The sequence below is a fragment of the Nannobrachium achirus genome (assembly GCF_963921795.1).
Source record: "Nannobrachium achirus genome assembly, chromosome: 22".
NCBI lineage: Eukaryota > Metazoa > Chordata > Actinopteri > Myctophiformes > Myctophidae > Nannobrachium > Nannobrachium achirus.
The window spans coordinates 36,334,213-36,357,521 of record NC_137829.1 but is presented as its reverse complement, the minus strand read 5'-3'; the positions used below and the strand labels follow the sequence as shown (position 1 = coordinate 36,357,521).

Sequence of the window (23,309 nt, the reverse complement as noted above, 5' to 3'; positions counted from 1 at the left end):
TTGGGACATGAAAAGTGTACCCATGCAGAAAAAAAGGTTGAGAAAAAATGATACAAGCAATGAAAGACATGGCGAGTAAAAGGAAGACTAAACTGACTGGATTCTCAAGGGCACTAAATACAGTATCTTAGCTGAAAATAGCTCATATCGACAAGCTTGCGATGTGTTGTAGATCAGATATTTTTTTCTGAATGTATAGAACAAGGGGGATGCTATAGGGATATAGGGCTCAAGTGGTTAACAGCTTCAACCTCGTCATAAAGATGTACAACACTGAATATTATCTAGCTAGAGAATATGATACTCCACAACGAACGAGCTTTTCACCTTAAAAATTTCGCCTGGCGCGCAGGTGTACAACTGACAGGTTTCAGGGGCTGAAACTGATAGAGCGAGCAATGCTTTGATGGTGACAGATGATCTCCAACAAATCATTACACGCGTCGTCGGTGGTGGTTGGTGGCTGGCATGACAGCTGATGGCTAATTGTGCGTGTCGGGTGCTAAAACGCCTTTACTGTCAGAATGAAGATATGGGGACTGGGAGGTGAGCAGTAATAGGTGCTAATGCCCCAAATGCTAATGCCACTAAGGTTCCTGGCTGTGTTTCTAAGATAACATTATCCACTCGAACTGAACTGAACCGAACCACTTCAATCCAAAACATTTCCATCCTACAGTATGTCTAAGATAGAAGATCTACAAGCTCAGAATGCAGTTACTATCAAAACCTCCATCGGCTGTCACGTCACACTTTTCCCCTACTCATATCTCCACCACCGTTGCCCCGATCCATGCCAAACTTTGCACACACACTCCTTGGCTGCCAAACCACAACCACCCCTCATTTCTCACCATGAGGCCGATTCTTGCAAAACACATTTTCAGACACTGCTCCTACAGATTTTGCCCTAAAATCACGCAAAGAGCTACACAGTATTTCTAAACTCATGTCATCAACATGGATCTGTCCCATTTCCCATATTCCCTCCTGATTGGCTACCATTGCCTTCTAAAGTTTGTGTATGCCACCTGGTGGTCGCATATCTCCCGATTAGGGAGTCTTACTGGTTCTAAAGATAGAAGATCTACAAGCTCAGAATGCGCCACAGTGCGACAAATAGTGAGCTTTTATATCTGCTATTTTCTAACAATTTTCAAACAATTGCTGAAATGTTTTATTTTTGCCTATAACGACATGAGGGTCCTCTACTGAGCGCACCCCCAAAAGCGCTTTAACTTCTGACCTCAGGGGCTGTGTCTTTTCTCAGTGAGGGTGCCACATACAGTAAATGCATGGGTCGAACTCTACGTCCTAGAAACGCCATTTGCCCCCAGGGCCTCCTCAGGCCCTGGCGGCTGCAACCCACGACTTACCCAGCCTGACGAAGAAGACATGCACTCCACAGAGAGCGCCTTTTTCTAGTTAGGTATAGGCCTGTCAGTGTGTGTGTGTGGGGGGGGGGGGGGGCTAGTATGTACAGTATGTATTGTACACACTGTCACTATAGACCTTTTGCCCTACCTTTTGAGACCACCATGTCTTCTCTACTTCACTGCTTGTCTGCATACATACAGTATCTTGTCATCTTATAGTGACATTCTTTTCTTCAAACCTTGCATTTTGTCCGGAGGTTTGGCCACGCACCGGTCGTCCTAAAAACATCTTACCACAAAGAAACACTGCTCTATATTTGATGCTGCTGCAGACTGTTGTGAACGCACTCAGTGAACTGCAGGTGCGCATGGCTCCGTCTGCTGCAGCTGCCTTTTGACTATAATTCATCGAGCTCACGAAACGCTGAAGCAGTAATTTAATGAGAAGATTTCACAAAAAAGAAATCTAAGACAAAACAGTATTTTCTCAATTCTTTTTTATTTTCTCAAATTTTTTCTTTTTTTTTAAGACAATATAAGTGCAACGTGGGGCTATCTCAATAGTGCATCTGGGGCTGAGCCAATGAGACATTTATGATGTCCAGCCCATACGCAAAGCGGTACACAGTATGTCTAGAGTCATGTCATCAACATGGATCTGTCCCATTTAGCGCCACCATCAGGGCGATTTTTGCAAAACAAATTTTTGGACACTGCTCCTACAGATTTTGCCCTAAAATCACGCAAAGCGGTACACAGTATGTTTAGAGTCACGTCATCAACATGGATCTGTCCCATTTCCCATATTCCCTCCTGATTGGCTACGACTGCCTTCTAAAGTTTGTGTATGCGACGTGACGGTCGCTTATCTCCCCATTAGGGAGTCTTACTGGTATTTATCTACTGTATGTGCTTAACTAATCGCATTTCACACACGTTTCAGACCAAGTCGCTCCAGTGGAGCCGTGCTTAACTGGGCAGCTCCTGGTCGTGAATGTGTGTTTATCTGTGTGAATGTGAAGCAGGGCACTGCAGGGGGGGGGGGAGGAAAAAGAGCATGCATGCTCAGCAAAATGTTCCCTGGATAAATCAGTTTCAAAATGCTGTGGTTGGGGTGGGGGATGGACCCTCTGTCCTTCCTCTGAAACACAGAGCTCTCAGAGACGCCTGGTTTTTCTCAGCGCAGCGTGGTGATAATTAAAATCCATTTAGGCCTAGAATTATTGAATGCTTTAACTATTGAAAAATAGCAGATATACAAGCTCACAGCGCGGCACCGAGTGCCGCGCTGCGAGCTTGTAGATCTGCTATTTTTGAAAAAGTCGTGAAAATGTGCGCAAATCTTTGAATATAATGTATTTTTAAAGCAGAAATATATGTATTTTTGGCTTCTGGGTGGTCCTTGGAACTAGATATTTTGAGATGCGGGTCCGTGGCCAAATAAATATCAGTTTGGGGGTCCTTGACATGAAGAGGTTTGAGAACCACTGACATAGTAGTCTATCAAGAACAGACTAACTGAGCTCCAGTTAAGCGAAAAGGACCTTTTCTTTAACGATGGCTGGCCAGATTGCTGACAGAGAAACATAGGTTTTTCAAAAAACCTTAGAAGGATTCAAAAGACACTTAGAGAATTGGGTCAAAATTCTAATTTCCACAATTTTTCAAAAATAGCAGATATACAAGCTCACAGCGCGGCACCGAATAGTTAAAGCATACACTAATGATACACAATAATGTGTACCCTAAATGGGTTAATGAGCCTACGGGAGCGTCAGAGTGATATTTGCCATTTCTAATCAAGCAGGATTCACAATCAAATTATTTAACATCTTGGGTTTTTATTCTTTTCATTTTATAGCTATAATCAAACTTCTAAGAAGCCTGAATACATGAATAGCAATATAACAGCTACAATTCATTTATTTATTTCAAACATCTTAGGTTTTTTTTTGAATAAAAAGAAACTGCTTGTATTATTGCTTGTACCATTATTTCACTTTTTTAACGTTATCCTACTTATAAAAAAAATAAAGTCTGTCTGTCCGATGTCTGTCTGATATACACGCATGCTGGCATCACTGATACTAAACAGTGCCCAAATTTGAAGATAACTGACATTACTGACAGCCTGTACTGCGCATGCGTCCCCGCCATGGTAACAGCCGCATGCAGAAACAGCACCCAAATTTGGAGATGACTGACATCACGGATACGTCTGGGTTCTCCAACATTATTACTCCTGAGACTCGCATTATCGGCCGATCACTCACCGATCAATCGGCACATCTCTATTGCTTGCCTGTGTGCACGGCACACGTGTGAGCTGTGTGAGCGAACAGGCATATGTGATGATGACTCAAACCGCCTACCCATCCCTTCCTCTCTCTTCAACCCCCACGCCTGGTTTTCCCCACCTCCTCCTTTCTTTTTTTTTTTTGCTCACACATAAATAACCCCTTCTGACACCTCTGCTGACAGCTGGCTGTGTGCACTCTGCCAGCGCCTCAGTGCAGCAACCAGGGGTGTCACACCTTTAATGCTGGGCCCTGGGTACAAGGATTCACTGCGGGCCCCCCATCTTCATAGGGGGAGGAGGGGGATTAACCCATTCAGACTGGGAACGCATTATTACGCGTTATTTTGTGCGTTGGCTATTGAAAAATAGCAGATGTACAAGCTTGTAGCTTGTAGATCTGCAATTTAAAAAAAAATCTTGAACATGTGTGCAAGTCTTTTTCAAATCCTTCCAAGATTTTTGGAAAAACCTATGTTTCTATATTCAGTGGTGCTCAAACTTATTTTACGTGAAGGACCCCCCCCCCCCCCCCTCTCAAAGACACATTTTCACGACTTTGCAGATCTACAAGCTCGCTGGGAGCTTGTATATCTGCTATTTTTCAATAGCTATAGTATAAAATAATTAAGGACCCCTCCTCCCTAGTAACTCAGTCCCATTCCCCCCCCCCCCCCCCCCCCCCCCCAAGTTGTGACGCCCCTGGCAGCAACAGACTCGTCAGCTCCCAGCCCAGCCCCCCAGAAGAATATGAAGAGGAGATTTCAGCTGATCAATGCCAAGACCAAGTAGCAGTTAATAATATTACATGCCACTAATCCATTAGGTAAAAGACGTTCATTCTTGTAGTTTCCCGCGGAATCCTTTCTTTCTTTCTTCATCCCCTGAAGGTCTGCTCAAGCATTGCTCTGTGTGGATAATGCCCTGCTTCGCATGCATAGAGTAACACACATGTTTAATACCGAGCAGATACCCTGGCCTGTGCTCACCATTGCTCGATTTTGCATTAGTCAAGGACATCTCGACGTTGAGGTGAATCATTTGCCCCTACACCAATCCTCCACTTCGATTTTGCCATCTTTGATATTCCACAATTGGTGACCATCTTGGTCACAAGCAACTTGAAGCAAGCATACATTTTAGGCAATCACTGTCCCCATATGAGGTTAACACCCATGCTAATAACGTCTTAATTTATGTGGGCAATGGATATATTAATGGATGGGAGATAGTTTTGCCAGTGATGATAACATGACGATTAATTGTCACTCAAATAATTGGAGATTAACGATTTAATTGTGTTTTTGTCGTTGATAATTACATTTCTGTTTGGCTTTTAGGCTTTGAAGTTGCATATGGTAGATATGACACATAACCTAAATATACAAATACATTACTGACATATTTGACAACTTACTACTTAAAAAATAACATTGATAGTGGAAATAGCCGATCTACAAGCTCACAACGCGTCGCACTATTTTTTTACATAAAAAAAATATATGAAAATTTTTCAACATGGAAACGATTATGACGATTATGAAAAATAATCACGATTATGTAAAAAAAAATCACGATTAGACGATTATGTAATAATTGTGACAGCCCTAAGTTCACATTATGATTAGCTTGAACATTCTGTGTGTATGTCCTTGTACTGTATGTCCATGCTGGTTGAGGACATTCAAAAAACTCACTAACCAACTCACCCTTCTCTTGATAGCACAAGATGTAGCACAAGGGTCTTCAACAGGGGGTCCGGGACCCCTCAGGGGTCCTCAGAGTTACTACAGGGGGTCCTCAAATCTTTGAGTGACAGAACCTTTTTTTTCTCCTATTTTATATTAATCACTTGAACCCTAACGTCCATATTCTGAGAAGCCAAAAATAGCAGATCTACAGGCTCACAAAGCCTCAAACTGCGAGGCGTTGTGAGCTTGTAGATCGGCAATTTTCGGCATAGAGGTTTGGTGTAGAGGGGAAAAAAGAGCACACTAAGTACAGAGTGAGAGGTCAAATTCATTAAAGGGCCAGTTCACCTCTGGGACAACCAGATCTTATTTTATTGTTGTTTGGGACAAGATCAACACAATCCTGAGTTATTTTTTGTGTTCAATCTGTGTTTTGAGATATTTTATTTGAGATGCATCCTCTGGTTGTCCCAGAGGTGAACTGGCCCTTTAAGTATTGACGGTTCAAGTGGTTACATATATGATAACACAAATTGACATCTATCCAAAATACACTGATGATTGTGCCAAACAATGAAACTATATGGAATCTATGAACAGGCTGCTTCATCTCTCTCAGCTAAGGGGTCCTTGGCCTGAAAACGTTGAAGACCCCTGGTGTAGCAGTTATATAAAAAAAATGTTAATGTTACAGGTCTGTTGTTAGGCAATCATTAATGCAACACTACCGCACATCTAGTCACAGACAGCGGTTGACAGTACAGTGAAAGGCCAAGTGCTGGTTAGACGCTGAGATGAGGACTTGACAACAAATAATTGCCAGCCCATCAGTAGCAATTATGTCTGAGAGTCACTCTATGAAACGCGGCCCGACACGCAACAAATGCACACATGGATGGAAACATCCTCAGTCACACACATCCTTTAACGCCGAAATACACACACACACACGCACACGCACACGCACACACACACACACACACACACACACACACACACACACACACACACACACACACACACACACACACACACACGGCTGATTAGCCCTCAGGCTTTGGTACACACTATAGATTATGAGTCGCAGCCTCTCATTATAAAGGACTCGACAGGGCAGCTGCATTAAGGGTGCTCTCTCTTGTTTAACTGATCCCATCATAAACACTGCAACACCATAGCTTCCCCATGGGTATGAAATAACGTGTGAATAATGTGTTACTGTATGCAACGTACAGTGTGTGTGTGCGTGTCTGTGTGTCCAACCGCCCGTGAGCATCATCTATCAGCGAATGCTTCCTAAGTTCCTATCACATCGCTTACAAAGCCGCCTTCATGTTAGTAATGAATACAGAATGAGCAAACTATGCCAATCTAGGGGTGGGCCATATGGACAAATACAATATCACGATATTTTCCCCAAGCTGTATCACGATACACGATCTTATCACGATTATTTTTCATGTTACGTAACAGTACAACCACCTACAGTACAAGGTAACACAAACTAAAAGAAAAAGGAGTAACAGACCATTTAGACCAGTGGTCCTCAATGTGGGGTCCAGGGACTCTCTGGGTTCCTTTTGGGAGGTCTAAATTGAACCTTACAAGTATGTAACTCTTGACAGTATACAAATGAAACCATTTGGTTTCACTGTCCAGAGTTAAGGGGAGACCTTGCCATTTTAAAGTTTGAGAACTACTGTTTTAGACCAAAATGCAGGTTTAAATGCATTCTGCAATGAATCTCTGTATTAACAATTCAACAGGATTTTTTTATAAGGCTCCCTCATTGTATCACCATATCTCTGAAAAGGCGTATCGTGGTGACATTGTATCATCTCAACGATATTTATTACCATATCGCCCACCCCTATGCCAATCTTTACCAAATCTGATCTTGGAGATGCGACATGCATGCCAGGTGGATGCAACAACACGTGGGATAAGTTAGCACACATCCTCTTAACCCATTCAGAACGGGTACATATTATTGTGTATCATTATTTTATGCTTTAACTATTGAAAATCAAACCTCGGTTCGAAGTGGAGCGGTGAATCTGAGCAGCTATACCCTGTGTGTGTGTGTGTGTGTGTGTGTGAGTCGCTTTGGATTAAAAGCGTCTGCTAAATGCCTAAACTGTAAACTGTAAACTGTGCCTGTGAGTGAGTGGTGAGTGTGCCTGGCCTGCACAAAACAGCGCCCCTCCTTTAACCAGGCTTGTCAACTCTCCTGGATTTCCCAGGAGTCTCCTGGATTTTGAACCCCTCTCCTGGGAGTCTCCTGGATTGGCAAATCTCCTGGATTTCTCCTGGATTTGGTATCAAACTCCCAAAATTCACCAGAACACAGGAAATTACATCTACTATGTAAATTTTTTTCTGGGGGAGGACCCCCAGACCCCCCCTCTTTAGGGGTGGGGCAATGAATGCAAGAAAGATCAGAGACATATTCACTTAACTCATTTAATGCCACCCTTTCACCACTAGAGGGGGCCAAGTGTGCCACAGACAATCCCATAGAGATATGCTGGTATATGCAGAAGCCCTGCAGCCATGACTTGCCTAAACACTTTCCTTTGTGCATGTACAGGAAGAGGATGAAGTTAGCTTGAAGTTAGCTATTGGCTACCAAGCATTTTAAAAGCCTTATTTTCGTCAACTTAGCCATGATTAAACCTTGCACACCTCATGCATGGGAAAAAAACAGAGAAGAATGAGCTCTAATAAATCCAATGCAATCCTGGATTGCATTGTTGTGGGTTTGTGCAGTTTGTTCACAGCTTTCAAACAAAAAAATCCGATTGGAAATCCGTTCAGGCATTCTTGAGATAATAGCCATTATGTTTTACACTGTTGTGAGCTTGGAGGTCTGCTACCTGAGTTGTATGGGGGTTGTATGGGGGTTAAACATGCAAAATCGCGATTGAAATCATGTTCACTAGTTTTGATGGGGTCCAAAAAAAAAAATTCAAAAAAAAAATTTCAAAAAAAAATTTTTTTTTTTTTTTTTTTTTTTTTGAATCACGTGTATACACGTGATTGGCACTGTGGGATGCGCTAATATATCACGTGTATACACGTGATTGGCACAGAATGAGTTAAGTAATGACTTAAAAATTAGAAGTCATCATTAACGATGTCTTTTGGTTCAGTCATCAATACATGTGTATAAAACATGCACAAAATTCACCAGAACACAGGAAATTACATCTACTATGTTACATTTTTTTGGGGGGAGGACCCCCAGACCCCCCGCTTTAGGGTTGGGGGCAATGCATGCAAGAAAGATCATATACGTGTAATGACTTAAAGATGAGAAGTCATTATTATTCACCTACATTTGGCATTTTAAGGCTGAAATTGTACCAGTGCTAGTAAAGCAAGTCTGATAAAAGTATCAAACATGCACAAAATTCAACAGAACACAAACACAGGGAAATATAGAGAGGACCCCCAGACCCCGGTAGGGGAGTTCCGCGCACCCCCCCAAAAAATTAATCTCCTGGATTCTGACCGTCCAATGTTGACAACCCTGCCTTTAACTAGTGTGTTGTGTGTGGCCACTCAAGGTATTGCCAGGCTACGGACACGGCCAGCCAGCCAGCCAGCCAGCCAGCCAGCCAGCCAGCCACCCAGCCACCCACATACCCACGGACATACCTGTCTATTGGGAGCGCTTTCACCGCTCCAAAAATAGCAGATATACAAGGCAAGCTCACAGCGCGGCACCGAGTGCCTCGCTGCGAGCTTGTAGATGTTTTTTTTTAAATCGTGAAAGTTGTATTTTGACCTGATTCTATAAGTGTCTTTTGAATAATTCTAAGGTTTTTTTGAAAAAACCTATGTTTCTATGTCAGCAATCTGGCTATAGCCATCGTCAAAGAAAAGTGAGTGATTTAACTGGAGCTCAGTCAGTCTGTTCTTGAGAGACTACTATGTCAGTGGTTCTCAAACCTTTTCATGTGAAGGACCCCCGAACTGATATGTATTTGGCCACGGACCCCCATCTCAAAATATTTAGTTCCAGGGACCACCTAGAAGCAAAATTTGAGTTACAAGCGTTCGCTTTAAAAATACATAATATTCAAAGATTTGCACACATTTTCACGACTTTTTTCAAAAATAGCAGATCTACAAGCTCGCAGCGCGGCACTCGGTGCCGCGCTGTGAGCTTGTATATCTGCTATTTTTCAGTAGTTAAAGCATGAAATAATAATACACTATAATATGTACCCGTTCTAAATGGGTTAAGCCTGAGGGGGGGGGGGCTGCTCTCTTCCTGCTACGGTCCCACGTGTAAACACACAGCCGGACAGGGTCTTAACCTGGATCAAATGCACAACACACCAATCAGGCCTGCACCTGGATCCAATCTGTCAGCATGTCCAAGGGTGTCACACCACATTCTGGGCACCGGGTGCTTTAACTCAGTGCCGCGCTGTGAGCTTGTATATCTGCTATTTCTGAAAGAATCGTGAACATGTGTGCAAGTCTTCGAATATTTCAAATCCTAAGGTTTTCTCGAAAAAACCTTTGTTTCTATGTAAGTGGTGCTCAAACTTTTTCATGTGAAGGACGCCCAAAATGATATGTATTTGGCCACGGACCCCCATCTCAAAATATTTAGTTCCAGGAACGCTCCAGAAGTAAAATTTTAGTTACAAATGTTTCGCTTGAAAAATACACATATTCAAAGATTTGCACGCATCTACAAGCTCGCAGCGCGGCACTCGGTGCCGCGCTGTGAGCTTGTATATCTGCTATTTTTCAATAGTTAAAGTATAAAATAATTAAGGCCCCTCCACCTTGGGCCCTAGTAACTCAGTCCCACTTCCCCCCCCTTGTGACGCCCCTGAGCAAGTCAGAATGAAGCTGACCGCCACCTCAACAAACAAGCACGACTAAACTAAAGACAGGAAGTTGACGAAGGCCGGGTAATGAGGTGGTTTTTACATTCGCCGTGTTTAATCCCCTTTCTGCATGAATCAATTCTGAATGAAAATCACGTTCAATTATCTCACATCTTCTGACTGGGAATAAAACGTTCTGGCGTATATATGTATCCAAAGACAGATAAGTATTTAATGTCACAGACACTGACTGAAATCACTTCAGAGTCGAAGTGCTACAATTTCTGGAATCAATTTGCAGACAATAGTTGTGTGATTGGTGTAGAACAGGGAGAGGGAAAGAAGACGCATGCTGCTGTATGGCGCTGTACGCTGATAACAAATAACAATCGTATAATAATGCACTCAAGCTGTTACACTAATTAAGAGTTCGGCAGCTCGCTCTCTGTGTTCTCTCGCACTCTGAGTGCAATTCAAATTGAGTAAACTATTATTTATGTGTTACTGTTAACTTTATTATGTATGTGTGCATGAGAATATTGATTCATTGACGCATTTAGTCAGGCCTGAGCATGTCAGCTTTTGTTAGCATAATGTATGTGTTACTGTTAACCCTATTATGTATGTGCATGGAAATATTGATTCATTGGTGCATTTAGTCAAGTCTGAGCATGTCGGCTTTTGTTATTGTGCAGCATGCCTTCTGCGCCAAGTCCCACGATTGTGATTTCAAAGTACAGAGTTGCCTTTAGTGTACTACTACACTCCAGACATATAGTGCTATAGGGCAAGGGGCTTCAACAGGGGGTCCTCAGAGTTACTACAGGGGGTCCTCCAAATCTTTGTGATAGAACCTTTTTTCTCCTTTTTTATATTAACCACTTGAACCCTGGTGTCCATATTCTGCAAACTTAAGCCAAAAATAGCAGATCTACAAGTATTGACAGTTCAAGTGGTTAAATATCTGAAAACACAAATTGACATGAATCCAAAATACACTGATGATTGTGCTGCCAAAAGATGAAACTATATGGAATCTATGAACAGGTTTTGGGTGTCCCTGCTTAATCTCTCTCTCAACTAAGGGGTCCTTGGCCTGAAAATGTTACCCCTGCTATAGGGCATAGCAGTAGGCGTGGTTTTACTGTTAAATAATTTATACAAATATTTCTGTAAATATCACTATGGGAAAAATGAATGTGGCACCAGAAAACCACACCTACTGCTATGCCATAAACCTAACCCTTTAAATAAATCACATTTGAAGATTTGCAAAGAATGATTTTGTGACAATCCGTTAATTTAACAAACAGAAGCCCGTGGCTGGGTTTCATGGAAAACAACATGAGAAACCGTTTTTTTTAGTAGCATAAATCCACCCACACAAAAAGCGAAATAAATAATAAAACATTTGAAGCCACTGTTAAAAGAACTTGTTTTCATGTATTCACACAGCTCTAACCAAACTGAGAAGTACATACGGTACAGGTTGCAACCCTGTATACACACAGCTTTTCTTATTTTCTTACTCACTACGCAACTGTTAAAACAACACCTTAATCCAGTGTTTCAGATGCATATTAACACTTTGTAAGCCACGGGGAGCCCCTTAATGTTAAAACCGTAGTATATCGCACATCCCAGCAAGGAGTCTCAGCCACGCCGTACTTTCCCGGACTTTGTCATTAAAACCGGAATAAATGATTTTGATCCGAAAATCGGCGATCGTCTAACCTTCCCTAGTCACCGCTCGTCCATCGGTGGCTCGTGGCTGCTCTGACATGAAACAGAAGTGACTCTCATGGCCTCTCCTTCTTCAGCCTTCCTTCCTCCCACCCACTTGTTGTTTGGACGCTAGCACTAGCAGAGCTGGAGTGCTAGGTGCTAGGCTATCCAAAGTGGACACATCGACTGTTCAGTCACTCCTGGACTATATGCATGGATCGTTATGCACGCGGATCGCGCACGCAAAGCGCACGGGGAGATCGATGCTCAGCCAAAACCACCACTTTATCCCAACGGCGATCGAGAAAATCACGGTGAGCTAATGACCTGAGGGGAAAAAAAAAGAAAAAACAACGGCGCTGTCCAAGAAGGAGGGGCGGCGGGCTCATGTTTATAAACATAATATTATGTCTCAGATCACAATACAATAATAGAAATTTCACGGCTAATCTACCAACCACCATTCTATTTCGGACGGCAAAGGGTTAATAATAAAAAAATAATAATAATACCAATGCTTATGTTCACTTCAATCGCTACACCTCAATTGAATTCAAAGTAGGGATGGGACGATACGCGATATTATCGTTTATCGTGATAAAAAACACTCAGGATACTCGTATCGTGGAGATTTAATTTATCGTGATATTGTCCTCCGTCATGCACTGGGATCAATTCACCTTTTATTTGCTGAGCTGCATATCCGGTACCACTTAAACCCTCTATAACTGGTAAAAGGTACTCATACTTATACTTATAATATACTTATTTTTTCCACTCTCTATCAAATGTCTTTGCCAAAAAATAGCCGATCTACAAGCTCACAACGCGTCGCAATTTTTGGGAAAATGTTCCGCCCCAGGATGAAACTGGATGTTGGGGATATTTTGATTATCGCGATAATATCGTAAAACCGCGATTTCTTTGGTCACAATAATCGTGATATGAAATTTTCATATCGTCCCATCCCCGATTCAAAGCAATGCAAACTGTACCCAGGGACACTTAGCTAACTGGACAAAATCCATTAAGCTGTCTGTCAACGGGTCCGGAGGCACACACGTATCTTAGCAACATCAATACACCGACGGCGATCGCTATATATTTCTCAACTTCTTATCCTCAGCTGAAAGTTCAAAACTGTGACTGTGGCCGGAAAACGTAAGCTTTCTTAATCTGCTATGGGAGAAGGGAGTTGTCAGATAACCTTACTGTAGATGTTATCCGAGGCTGAGCACTCCAATGCTGCCCTCAGAAATCAGAATACCTGCAAAAACTAGGCATTTCTGATGACTGACCATCAATACGGCAGTTTATACGCCTAATCTCGACTCTCTGCACAACACGTGCTCAACTAAAATATCAGATCGGATGAAAAAGACCTACATTTTGCGGATTTTTTTGTGAGACACAATACAGATTTAGACCACTGGTCAATTTTCCGCATTTTTGTGTGCCTACAGCAATCAGTGTAGTTCTACATCTCAACACAACGTGTTAATAGACCGTTTGTCAGCCTTCTGATTGGTCCCTGAGACTCCCTGACTGGCCAACCAGAAAAAAACATTCACTTTTTGCTATCGGGGGTGGAGTTTGTGCAGTGGAGAATATTGAATGTGCCTTTCAACAACTGTCCGCACTGCGCGACACGGAGATCGGCCGGTACGGTGATAGCGACGGCAAGCGTCAAGCGATCTCGCTCATCATAACGAATAAGCTTCAACAAACTAGTTCACATGTACCTTATCAATGGTCTAAGAGTCACGATTGGGTACATATAATTTAAATGGGCAGAATTACGAAAAGCCAGCCTATTATGTGAGGAGAAACATTCTCTCTGTCCTCTTCCTAGTACCCAAGATGCAATGCGCTTCTCTTTCTATCTCTGATCCAGAGGATTAAACTAATTAAAACATTTATTTTTCGGGGGAAAACTACTGTTTTGCTATGTAATTACTGTACCTTTTTCTTCCCTTTTTATTAATATCACGTAGATGTGTTTTTTGTGGTACTTTATATAGCTGTAATGAGGCTATGAAGGGAAAAAAAATCCCATCCACTACCACTATAAAATAATCTGCAAAGAGGATTCTGTCCCACTGGGATTAAACAAATTAAAACATATATTTTCGGGTAAACCCCCTGTTTTGCAATGTAACTACTGTACCTTTGTCTTCCCTTTTTATTAATATCACCTAGGTGTTTTTCCTTTGGTACTTTATATAGCTGTAATGAGGCTATGAAGGGGAAAAAAATCCCATCCACTTCCACTATAAAAACAATCTGCCCAGGGTTAATGTCCCATCATAGTAACAGGGCAGAATGGGGCGGGATTTACAAAAGGGTTTATTGCCCAAGCCAACCGGATATTATGTGAAGCAGGTGGCAAATAGCTCAGTTATAATGACAGTTAGAATTCCTGCTATCCCCACTCCTCCCCCCGAAACAGAATTCTGTGTACTCTGAGCTTTTACCACCAGAAAGCCAAAGCGCTGCCCGGTACTGATGAGCCTGGCGCCAGCTGGAACACACGGCCTCCAGAGAGCGAGAGAGGCCTGGTCGTGGTGGTGACGCGCGTCTGGGAGAGGGACAGTTTTAGAAGAGCTTTTAAGTCAAATTCAGCCCCACCCTTTCCTTTCCATGTTCACAACTAGGGGCGGTCACGATTATGACATTTTACTTGACGATTAATTGCAACTCAAATAATTGCGATTAACGATTTAATTGTGTTTTTGTCGTTGACAATTACATTTCTGTTTGGCTTTTAGGCTTAAAGTTGCACATGGTAGATATGACACATAACCTAAATATACAAAGAAATTACTGACGTATTTGACAACTTTATACTTAAAAAGGAACATTGATAGTGGAAATAGCTGATCTACAAGCTCACAACACGTCGCGATGCGACGCGTTGTGAGCTTGTAGATCGGCTATTTCCACAATTCTTTCCTTTTAAAAAATATATATGAAGATTTTTCAACATGGAAACGATTATGACGATTATGAAAAATAATCGCGATTATGTCAAATAATCGCGATTAGACGATCATGTACTATAATTGTGACAGCCCTATTCACAACACCTCCACCAGTTTGTGGTGCGGGAGCTCGCTGCACGGCACGGGTCTCACGGCCGTTCAACAACACAAGCTTTGTAATACACAGATACCACTGGAACGATGGAGTTGCGTTGTGTGTCACTATGTTAAGTTGATTCGGGGCGCGCGGCGCCCCGGCAAAACAGAACGAGACTCGAGAGCTGGAACGCTCCCGAGATTCTATAACTTGTGCATGTGGAGCGGGGCCAGAAAGCATTCATAATGCTTAGTCACCTAATGGTGCGTGACGCAAGAAAGGAAAAGGGAAATAACTGCATGTCGTGTACTGGTGTGAGAGGAGGGAGGTGAAATAGAGAGTTGAGATGCACCATAAGCAGTGGGAAAAAACAGAAGTGGTTAATGAAACAACAAGTATAACATGACCGCATGTGTGTGTGTGTGTGTGTGTGTGTGTGTGTGTGTGTGTGTGTGTGTGTGTGTGTGTGTGTGTGTGTGTGTGTGTGTGTGTGTGTGTGTGATAGGGATGGGACGATAAGAAGATTTCAAATCACGATTATTGTGACGAAAGATATCGCGATTTTTCGATATTATCAAGATAATCAAAATCCATTATCCTGAGGAGGAACATTTGGCAAAAAAATTGCCAAATGTGAGCTTGTAGATCTGCTGTTTTTTGGCAAGGACATCTGATAGAGAGTGAAAAAAGACTGTATCAAGTACGTATATTATAAGTACCTTTATTATTATAGAGGGTTTAAGTGGATATGCAGCTCGGCAAATAAAAGGTGAATTGATCCCAGTGCATGACGGAGGACGATATCACGATAAATTAAATCTCCACGATACGATTATCGTGAGTGTTTTTTATCACGATAAACGATAATATCGCGTACCGTCCCATCCCTAGTGTGTGTGTGTGTGTGTGTGTGTGTGTGTGTGTGTGTGTGTGCGTGCGTGCGTGATTGGGTGCGTGCGTGCGTGCGTGCGTGCGTGCGTCTGTCCGTATTCGGTCTGGGTGCCCAGGGAGTTTCTTCATGGATAATTCTCTCCAAGCAAGTGTAATGCGGTGGGCCTTCCCGAAGCATCAGCGGTTTCCCCTTGGTCTCCCTCTCTTTTTATTTCCTCCCCTTCCGTTCTCGTACATTTGATGTGCTTCCTCGTGGGGTCGTGGACCTCACTATGGCACAGCACACTCAGCCATTCATCCATGGCCGTTCATTCACCGAGCAGAGAAAACCTCCCCCTGTTCAATGCACTAAAGTGGTTCGCGCGCGATTATATTATATGCGTGTGTGCGGCGCGCGCACATCCACATTATATATACAGTAATGTGCAGCATAACAGACTATCGAGGGAAACGGGAGAACTTTCCGTATCCACTAGAGCACTGGGATAAATGAATAATAATGCTGTATTTACGTAAGTGCAGCACTGTACCCTACTGTATTTTTTCCCATGAATGAGCAGGCAGTGATTCGACCATGAAAGCTGATGATTCAGCGATGAACCGGGGCAGCAGTAGCCCGGAGGTAAGAGGAGCGGCCATGTGACCGGAAGGACGCCGGTCTGAATCCCAAGACTGGCGGGGAAAATCTGCAACCGGGGAAGAGTGAATCAGAGCGGTCACCTCTACAGCCAACACTTCAACAACTAATGTCGAGGTGCCTTTGAACCAGTGGTGTAAAGTAACTAAGTACTTTTACTTAAGTACTGTACTTAAGTACAGTTTTGAGGTATTTGTACTTTACTTGAGTATTTCCAATGTCCAATACTTTTACTTCTACTCCACTACATCTTGGATTCCAAATATTCATTTTATTTATTTGAAAACTATTGTTACTAGTTACTTTGCTGATATAAATTATAATTTTTAAAAACATACATAAACCACTTTCGCCCTATTTTATACTGTGGCTATTTGAAAATAGCCGATTTACAAGCTCACAACGCGTCGCATCACTACGCGTTGTGAGCTTGTAGATCTGCTATTTTCAAACATTTAGTACTTTTACTTTTGGTACTTTAAGTACATTTTTATACCAACACTTCCATACTTTTACTCAAGTACATTTAGAATTCTGGACTTTTACGTGTACATCTACAGTGCAGTATTGATACTTTTACAAAAGTACAAAATGTGAGTACTTTTTCCACCTCTAACGGTCACCTCTACAACAAACAGTCACTTCAACAACTAATGTCGAGGTGCCTTTGAACGATGCAAAAGGAGGGTAGGGCTCTCACAATTAGGACATTTTACATGACTTTTAATTGTCGCTCAAATAATTGCGATTTAACGATTTAATTGTGTTTTTTGTCGTCGACAATTACATTTCTGTTTGGCTTTTAGGCTTTGAATTTGCACATGCATTTGTTATGACACATAACCTAAATATACAAAGAAATTACTGACATATTTGACAACGTTATACTTAAAAAGGAACATTGATAGTGGAAATAGCCGATCTGCTATTTCCACAATAAATATATATGGAAATTCTTCAACATGGAAACGATTATGACAATTATGAAAAATAATCGTGATTATGTCAAATAATCGCGATTAGACGATTATGTAATAATTGTGACAGCCCTAAAGGAGGAGGTATAAAAGAAGAAGTTCTGCCTATATGCAGAATATAGTGCCCTATATGGGAATGTGTGTGCTCTTGGGAGCACGATGAGGGATGTTGCTGAAACAGCGTGCGTGCATGCATTCTAGAGATGGGACGATATGAAAATGTCATCACGATTATTGTGACAAAATAAATCCCGATTTACGATGGGGCTTTTAAACCGTGACATCATTTTGTAGTCAGACCTCCAAGCAGATTTATTATCAATATCTGTCCTCGAAAAAGCGTTGCAACGCGACGCATTGTGAGCTTGTAGATCGGCTATTTTTTGGCAAAGACATTTGATAGAGAGTGAAAAAATGATGTATCAAGTACGTATATTATAAGTACTTTTTACCAATTATACAGGGTTTAAGTGGTACTGGATATGCAGCTCGGCAAATAAAAGGTGAATTGATCCCAGTGCATGACGGAGGACGATATCACGATAAATGAAATCTCCACGATACGATTATCGCGATAAACGATAATATCGCGTATCGTCCCGTCCCTAATGCATGCATGGCATAACGTCCCTGAAGAATTTAAAGGTTGGACATAGTATTATTTTAATGTTCCTTTGCACAGTTTTAACAATGAACAGGATGGAACCTTAAGTGACTATTCATCTAATTAATAAGATCACTTCTAAGAAATGCTTTTAGTTAAGACATTTAAATACACAAATTCTGCAAAAGAAAAAAAAATATTATGATGTCAGCAAATTCAGGTGAGATCCCAGAGAGTAACTGCATTTATTTTATTATTTTTGTTCAATTTACAACTTTTGTTCAATAAGGGAAAATTGTTTTAAGGAAGAATTTGAAATCTAAAAACACAGGACAAAACATTGGTCCACCCTTATGTTTCACATACACTATAGAATTCTGTGAAGAACGTGCAATGCGTCCAAGAACATAAAATGCAACAGCTCATGTGTATGCGATCAAAGTTTCGACGACGAGTTTCAAATTGCCCGTTTAGCAAGCTATAAGATTACAATAAAGCTGCAGAATGATTAACAAAAGACTTGGGCAGATTAGGTTTGGGAATGATGATGCCGCTGCCTGCAATCCCACTACCGTATGCCAAAAGACTGGGAGGAGGGGTTGCAGCGAGAGGGGGTAGTAGTACTGTAGTAGGGGTGTGGGGGAGGGACTGCAACCTAGGAGAAATAAGAGAAAGCGAGTAGGCTAGGGACTGGGCAGCCCCCTTTATAGCAGGGAGGGGGAGAAAAAAAGGATAAGGGAAAAAAAGCACCGATGCAGTAGTAAGGATGGGACGATAAGCGATATTATCGTTTATCGTGATAAAAAAAACACTCACGATAATCGTATCGTGGAAGTGTGATTTATCGTGATATCGTCCTCCGTCATGCACAGGGATCAATTTACCTTGTATTTGCCAGGCTGCATATTCGGTGCCATAAACCCTCTATTGGTAAAAGGTACTTATAATATACGTACTTGATCCGGTCTTTTTTTTTTTCACTCTTTACCAAATCTCTTTGCCAAAAAATAGCCGATCTACAAGCTCACAACACGTCGCATTGCGACGCGCTGTGAGCATGTAGATCTGCTATTTTTTGGCAAATGTTCCGACCCAGGATAATGGATGTTGGGGATATTTTGATTATCGCGATAATATCGCGATAATATCGCGATATAATCGCGATAATATCGCAAATCGCGATTTCTTTGGTTACAATAATCGTGATATGACATTTTCATATCGTCCCATCCCTTATGCAGTTGTCACCTCCCCCCCGGCAAGCCATCAAGGGCATGTTGCAAGGACTGCAGGGTTATGAGTGACACCGGTGACAACAATTCAATCCGAAATACATTTCAGCAACGGGGGGAGGGGGGAGGGGGTGCCTGGAGTGTAAACACACAGATAATTAAATCAATTAATATCAATTAGCAAAATGTGCAGCACACCCTCAGCCCGGGAGACAATAATAATGTGCAGTATTTAAAATGTATGCCTCAGAGCGATGCATCCGCTTTCCCACACACATGCATGAGATTCCTGTGTAACACACTCAACAATAGCACCCATAAATTGCAGCAATTGGGGATTTGGCAATAATATGATAAATGTGTCAAGTCTATAGGCCAGTGGTTCTCTAACCGTTTGGACTTCAGTATCCCCTTTTGTTGATTATATGAATCCAAGTGCCCCCTGTCGATATGTTGAAAATAAAAGTAAGTACCCTGTTTTCTATTCAGTAACAGTAGAAATGTATACTTAATCTGGTTTAAAGCTTTACAGAACAGCACATTCCCATCCATTTTTCAATGTTTTATCATCTAACTTATAAATTAATAAATACATAAATATTGTTTCCATTTTCCATCTTCTCTCAAGTACCAGCTGTAGTACCTCTGCGTACCCCTAGGGGTACACGTTACCCCCATTTGAGAAACACTGCTATAGGGCTATGTCCTATGACCTTGCAAAGGAGACTGACTTTAGGACACCAGCTGTTTGTTCTCCCTTGCTCAATGCACATGCTCAACGAGCTGAACATTAAGGCAGATTTATTTTTCTTCCAAAGTGTACTAAATGAAGGGTCTCGTATACATTCTGTTCCATGCTGTGGCAGACCCATCATAGTAAATTAAAAGTGTCCAACAAATATGTCTGAATAGCCGCAAGAGTCGACGTTCCTGAAGCTAATTTGTAAATCCAAAATAATCACATGGTAGCTAGGATTTTATAAAATACTATATATTCAAACGTAATAAGAGATGATGGATGTTAGGGACATCAACATATTTTGTTTCCCCTCTGGTGTAAAGGAGGAAAATACAGTATAATGCCACAAAATATACCACATAGGCCTATCCACTGCCATTTCCCAGTTTCTCCATCTCTCAGCATTAGTCTGGGTGACTGAGCAATGAGGAAGCGTGGCAGGCCAGATAAAGAGAAGGGACACGCAAGGCTGGGGCTTTTCTCATGTTGCGTGTTAAAATGACGCATCACACACAAATCATGCGTCAAATGTAATAAATGTCCAGGAAGTAGTGTTGTGTCAAACAGGCTGTATGTATAATGTAGGGGTAAGCAACCTTAGGCACAGGGGAGGGTGGCATAAGTGTGAGAGAGAGGTTTTTTTCTTTAAAGAGAAAAGAAAGAAAAGTATCTACAGTATATACAAATTCTACATACAAATGACATCCTGACCTGCACATAATTCTATATTGATTCAGATAACTCTGAATGGGGAGGGAGTCAGAGATAGGTGGGTTATTGCTCTCAGTCTAATCATTATTACATCCTGATGTAGAAGAACATATTTCTAAAGGAGAAGAAACATAATAATTAGGGATGTTCCGATCAGGTTTTTTGGAACCGATCACCGAGCACCGATCACAAAAGTTTGATCACCCGATACCGATCAATCACCGATCCGATCAAGTTATTATTTATATATTATTTATATTTTCTAAATGTTAATGTTTTAACTTTAATTAATTAATTCACTCATGAATTCATTTATATATTTGCCTTATAGTTATTTACCAGCATGTATTTATTATCATAGCAGTAACTAATTATTCCTTCAGCACTGTGGAAATCAATACCCCAAAATGGCCTCAAGTGGGCATACTGAACGGCTGGTTGATCGGATGCACCGATCGGATCGGATTGGTGAATTTACCTTTGATCTAAACCACCGATTATCGCCGATCACGCTTTGATCGGCCCGATCCGATCCATTGCCGATTGATCGGTAACATCTCTAATAATAATGTTGTTCAAAATCAGCTAGAAATGTTACATTTGTATGTGTCCTATTTAAACTTACATGTAATGCTGATATGGCACACTGAGTGAATATCAAGAAAATGAAAACATGGCACATCATGTCGAAAAGGTTGCAGACCCCTGGTATAATGCATTTCATGACGCGTTGGAAGTTGTAAATATCTGGAAATGCAGCCGTCTTTCTCCGACAATAGAAAGACTCGCCTGCATATTTTAACAACTTTTCAAAGGTACGTGAAAACACTCGGATTTGCTGGCAAGGGCAGAGCAGACAATGTTTTACATCTGGCAGTCAAAGAGGTAAGAGTGTGCATGCAAAGTTTCACAGCACCTTTATCGGACACTCCTGTCACAGACAGACAGGAGTGAAAATATAATCCCTACGCCTGGCCATTCCGGCCTGGCGATGATAATAAATCTCCACCAGGAGGCATGCCCTAATACATGTCAGTCCATCTTTCTCTGAGTTACGACAGCTTGGACTCAGTTGGATGTGCTCGGACATTAAGACTAGCGTGGCATGTGATTACCCGTCGTACATCATCTTTACTGTCTTCGCTCCGCTATCTCTCGCACACATTCATTGTCAACCTCTCTCCGACAGCTAGGACTGAGTTCAATGTGAGTGGAGATTAAAACTCTGGAAATTTGGGGGTTTTGGGATATGCTGTCAAGTTTATAATTGGAGCCTTTAATAGAGGCGCAACAGTTCTCAGTTTAATATTGAACCGTATGGTTCGCCATCCATGGTTCAGCACGCGCTTGCGAATTGTGGACTTTCTGTTTTTTTGCAATAACATTTCCTGTTATTACTTTACACGGAATTATTACTTCTGCACTGTGTCCCTGCCCGAGAAACCCCTCCCCAAAACTGAATCCAAAAAAGCCAATCTACAAGCATCACCACACCCTGTCCCTGACCCAACCGCCCCAAACTGTACCGTAACACAACCAAAACCCCAATAACCGGTATATGAATTACTAACCGAACCAACCGTGTGCTAATTGGATCTGTAATTGGCTAGTCCCAATACAGCCAATAAACTGGAGGGACAGGACTGTTCCAAAGGATGGAGGGACGATAGTGCAGTGTTCATGGATAAAAAGCGCACGCCACACACACACACACACACACACACACACACACACACACACACACACACACACACACACACACACACACACACACACACACACACACACACACACACACACACACACACACACACACACACACACACACACACACACAATCCTCTGATATTACACAGGCAGAAGATGAAGATGGCATACTGAAGGCATAGCACTGAGGCAATAATGCCTGTATTTCACATAAGCGGTCTACATGAAATGCAGTGACAAAAATGACACATTTGAAAGCAGCAATTCTTTCTCAAAGATAACTTTAGCCCAATTACAGGACTGGAGGTGCCGGGCCCCATATTATATTGGCCATCATAGAAATAAGAGTGATGGAGAACAACAAACAACTGCCACCAAGTAATCAATCACTTGGGAGTTTCCATGATGGCTGCATTGACAGGGTCATGATCGACCATGAGCGAGAACATGCACACACACACACAGCTGCAGCCAATCACTCTCACATAAACACACACACACACACAGGCGTCACAACTTGGGGGGGGGGGGGGGGGGGGGGAGAGACTCAGTTACTAGGGCCCAACGTGGAGGGGCCTTAATTATTGTATACTTTAGCTATTGAAAAATAGCAGATATACAAGCTCACAGCGCGGCTGTAAACCTGCCATTTTTGAAAAGTCGTGAAAATGTGTGCAAATCTTTGAATATAGTTTTTAAGCGAACATTTGTAACTCAAATGTTGGTTCTGGGGGGGTCCCTGGAACTAAATATTTTGAGATGGGGGGTCCGTGGCCAAATATGTATCATTTTGGG

General features: G+C 41.9%; 2 protein-coding genes across 3 annotated transcripts in view; both read right to left on the bottom strand.

The window, feature by feature from the left end:
* The window catches only part of adarb1b (adenosine deaminase RNA specific B1b), a 247,942-nt gene that overhangs the window by 169,288 nt on the left and 55,345 nt on the right, over positions 1–23,309 (bottom strand). The gene's annotated exons all lie outside the window — the stretch shown is intronic.
* The window catches only part of LOC308308322 (metallo-beta-lactamase domain-containing protein 1-like), a 403,236-nt gene continuing 389,873 nt past the window's right edge, over positions 9,947–23,309 (bottom strand). Inside the window, exon 2 of the mRNA XM_080753715.1 lies at positions 9,947–10,001. The gene's annotated coding sequence lies outside the window, so the exon portion shown is untranslated. The remainder of the gene's footprint in view (positions 10,002–23,309) is intronic.